Raw genomic sequence first — 3,826 nt, 5'->3', positions numbered from 1 at the left:
TTTTATTGACTGGCAGCCTCCCTACATTCAGAGTGCTCAAGACATGGCCCTGCTTTGTGATCATACGTGGCACACAGGACTTAATTCAATTATGTTGTAAGCCTATCCAGTTTGTATCAGTGGCCTTTCACTTTTGTGTCATTTGTCTTGTACCTTGTAAAGAGTTGGGTGGGTTTTTTTGTGGGGGAGGGGTTTGTTTTGTTTTGTTTTGGGATTTTTTTAGGAAAAGGCATGCACTAGAAGAAAATTGCCTTTATTTCATCATTCAGATTTGCACTGCAGATGTACAGGCTACACTTTAGAAAAAACACAAAAAAGTATTTTTATTAATACAAAAGTAGCAAAACAAAAGAAGTTTTCTACAATTTTAAAATCAAAGATATATCCATCCATTTAATTTTGAAAGAAGGTCAGGCAGACAGCCCAGACATATTTTAAACAAGAAACAAATAGAAAGATGAGTGATGAGAGAAAAATAAGTAAATGTATTTAATAGTTTTAAAATTACAAACCATGAAGGCCTAGATATTGCTGTTCTTTCTTCAGAAGCAATTTTTTTGTTTTAAAGAAATTGTACATCAAATGACTTCTCAATATGAGTAAGCTTGAATATATTTCAGCTTTGCTTATGTTGCTGCATAACCCCTGAATTCAATGTGATCAATGTCTGAGTGAACTTCAAACTTTCAAAAAAAAAGTGTTTTTAAAATTATATGGCAAGTTGTTGCTACTATTTAATAAATTTGTATGAATTATGAAAATGAGATAGCAAGATGTCTTTTGATCTGGAGTTACCTAAGTGAGGTGATCCTGAAGTTCCATGCGATGTTACCTCCTTTGCTTTCAGTCAGTGTTCCAAAATTCTGACCAAACATTTATGAAAACATCGGTCCTGGCTTTTCAACAGGTCACCAACCATGTCCTTAAGGATATTTAAAATGGATTCAAGTGCATAAAAGTCTGTCTCTTAGGGAAAAAGTTGCAAAGGACCAAGCTTTCTGCATACAGAGACCACAAATGCAAACTGAAATGACATTGACAATATAATTCCAAGAAGCGTGGTACAGGCAGAAGGGAGATGGAGCTTTTTATAATTTTAATTTATAAAGACTAAATTAGTTTTTGCAGAAATCTGAAATCAATAAAAATATAATGTGCAATGGTGAAGTGTACCTTTTACCTTTTTATAATGTCTTTTACTTCAAACATTGATGATGTGAAATCACAGTTATAAAATTCTATCTCTGCTCAAGTGTGTGTGTGGATTCCATCACAGTAATAAATAAATATATCTTTGTTAGACTGGGATAAATATTCATTGATATCTCTTCCCTCTCTTTTTTCCACAGAACAAAAGTCAGAGAAAGGGCAGTAGTGCTGAGTTACTTACTAGTCTGCATGGCAAATAGGTATCAGTTGCTGATGTATCAGCCTCAGCACTGAAACACCCTGACTATGAAAGACCTTCATAATATCTTCCCTCCAGTCATTAAAAGAGCTTCTCATGACTGTGAACAATTTATATCTTGAATCTGGTACTTTTCTGACTAACATTTTCCACAAATGGATTGTTGTTTTGGTCATTTTCTCTCATTGGTTTTAAAGATTTGAGGAAGACTTTGAGAAGATTACTGAAAAGCTTAACTGAGCTAGGAAGAGGGATAAATAGTCTAGAGAACATCACACATTTAGTTGCAGTCGGGATCTCTGGGTAGATGTGAATACCACAGACATAGACTGCATAACAGTATTCTAGTTACTCATCAAATAATGCAATCTTTATTATGGAAAACAGCTCCTAAAGGAAGAGCTGGAATATTTAATTTTTAACAAAGAATGAAGAGATAATTACTGGGAAAGAGCTACAGCAAAGTATTTAAAATCTAATTTTACATGTGTGAAGGCTTGCATGGGTCTCAGCATTAGAACTAAATTGGTCCTTCCTCTTCAAAGGTGTCTGCCATGAAACTTTCAGATTCTGATTTCAGCCTCCCCACAAAGAAAACATTTACTTTATAAATTCTTAAATCATATAATGTATGATTTGTGCTCAAAACTGGGTAATCAAACTGTACAGAAAGCAATTTCATATTATTCAAATATCAGTACTTGGGGCTTTAACCTAGGTCTTCAAGGAAGTCAGTAAAAATAAGGACTGCTGATAACTTCCCATCTTGTTTCCATTCTACCTTATTACTTCTCAAATTATGGGTGACTGATTAGATTATTACAAGCATTTATGCAGATAATTCCCAGCAATACCTCAGAACCAGACAGTTCATGTGTATGAGCATACTTTTTTCACATAAAAATCACATGTTCTTGATCACAGTGAACTGCTAAATTTCACAAATGCTTACTTTCTAAAAAATTGCAAACAATTACAATGCACATTATGTCAAAAATCACAGATAGATATGAAGGATGGACTAATGTAAAAAGCTTCTATCATATTCCCAATCCCTAAACACTCACAGTAATTACTTGTGCTTATTTACTTAGATGTAAGGATGTGCCAATTGATTTAATTCAAATAAGACTTATACATGAATCTTATCTAGTCTACAGCACAACTCAATCCACTTTAAAATGCAAATTATTCCAGCGTAATCTCTGAGTTCTCCATCTACCCTGACATTCACTTCCTTCTTTTTCACATTTTGATTGTTTCAGTTTAGTTTCCTATGATCTTTGATTTGCCTTTGTAAAGCACAATGTAGGTAAAAATCTCTAAATAATGTGGCATCTGGATCTTACATTGTTGTGGTACTATGAAATCATGTGCAGCCTGAGATATGCTGCCCCGGCATCATAAGGTGCTAGAGAGCCCTTTTTTCACACGTCATAGGAAAATTTCTTGGGAAAATACTCATAAAATAATAAAGTGAAAAACAAGAAAGTCCAGAACTATTGAGACAGAAAGTTCGGTTCCATGCAGAAGCCACAACTCTTTATCTTTTGCATTTAGTGAAGTTATACCTAAATAAAATCCCTGAAGGTGACTTTACAAAGATGTCATACGCTCTTGGTATTGACAAGGAGCTTTTCTCTCTTTTGAGAAGATAAGCAGCTGAAAATCCCTTTTCCTCCATCATCCCTTCCTTCTCTTATAAGATAGTGGTGGTTGTTTCTCAATCCCACAAAGTAATGAATGAAAACTCGTTTATGGATTACACCAAGGCTGTAGGCCTGTCATAGAAGACCACCAAGTTTGCCAGGCATGGTTTGCCCTTAGTAAAGCCATGTTGGTTGTCACCAATCACCTCTTTGTTTTCCATGTGCCTTAGCATAGTTTTCAGCAGAACCTGCTCCATGATTTTTTCCTGTCACAGAGGAGAGACTGACTGGTCTGCAGTTCCATTGGGTTTCTGCATTCCCCTATTTTAAAATGAGGGTTATAATTCCCTCTTTGCGGTCACCAAGGCCTTCACCTGACTGCTATGATTTTTAAAAAGTGATGGAGAGTGGCTTAGCAGCTTCATTTGCCAGCTCCCTCAGGACCCACACATGAACTTTATAAATTCCCACAGACTTGTGCATGTTCCTTAGACCATCTTGGCTCTACTCCTCTCCTAAAGTGGGCTTAGGGTCTTCATTCTCCCAGTCTCTGCTTTTGGCTTTCTCGACCTGTGTGACATGGCTGGAGTACTTGTTGTCTGAGGCACAGAAACTGTTGAGAACCTCACCCTTTTCTTTGTTTGTAGGGCCGCCAGGTGTCTGGTTTCCTTCTGGAGTGGGTAGCATTTTCCATAGACTTTCCCCTGCTTCTAATATCTATAGAAGATTTTTCTATATCCTCTGTATCTCTGGCCAGACTCAATTTTAA

This window comes from Sturnus vulgaris, chromosome Z (assembly GCF_052056855.1).
Source record: "Sturnus vulgaris isolate bStuVul1 chromosome Z, bStuVul1.hap1, whole genome shotgun sequence".
Classification (NCBI taxonomy): domain Eukaryota; kingdom Metazoa; phylum Chordata; class Aves; order Passeriformes; family Sturnidae; genus Sturnus; species Sturnus vulgaris.
Note: the sequence above shows the minus strand (reverse complement) of the source record.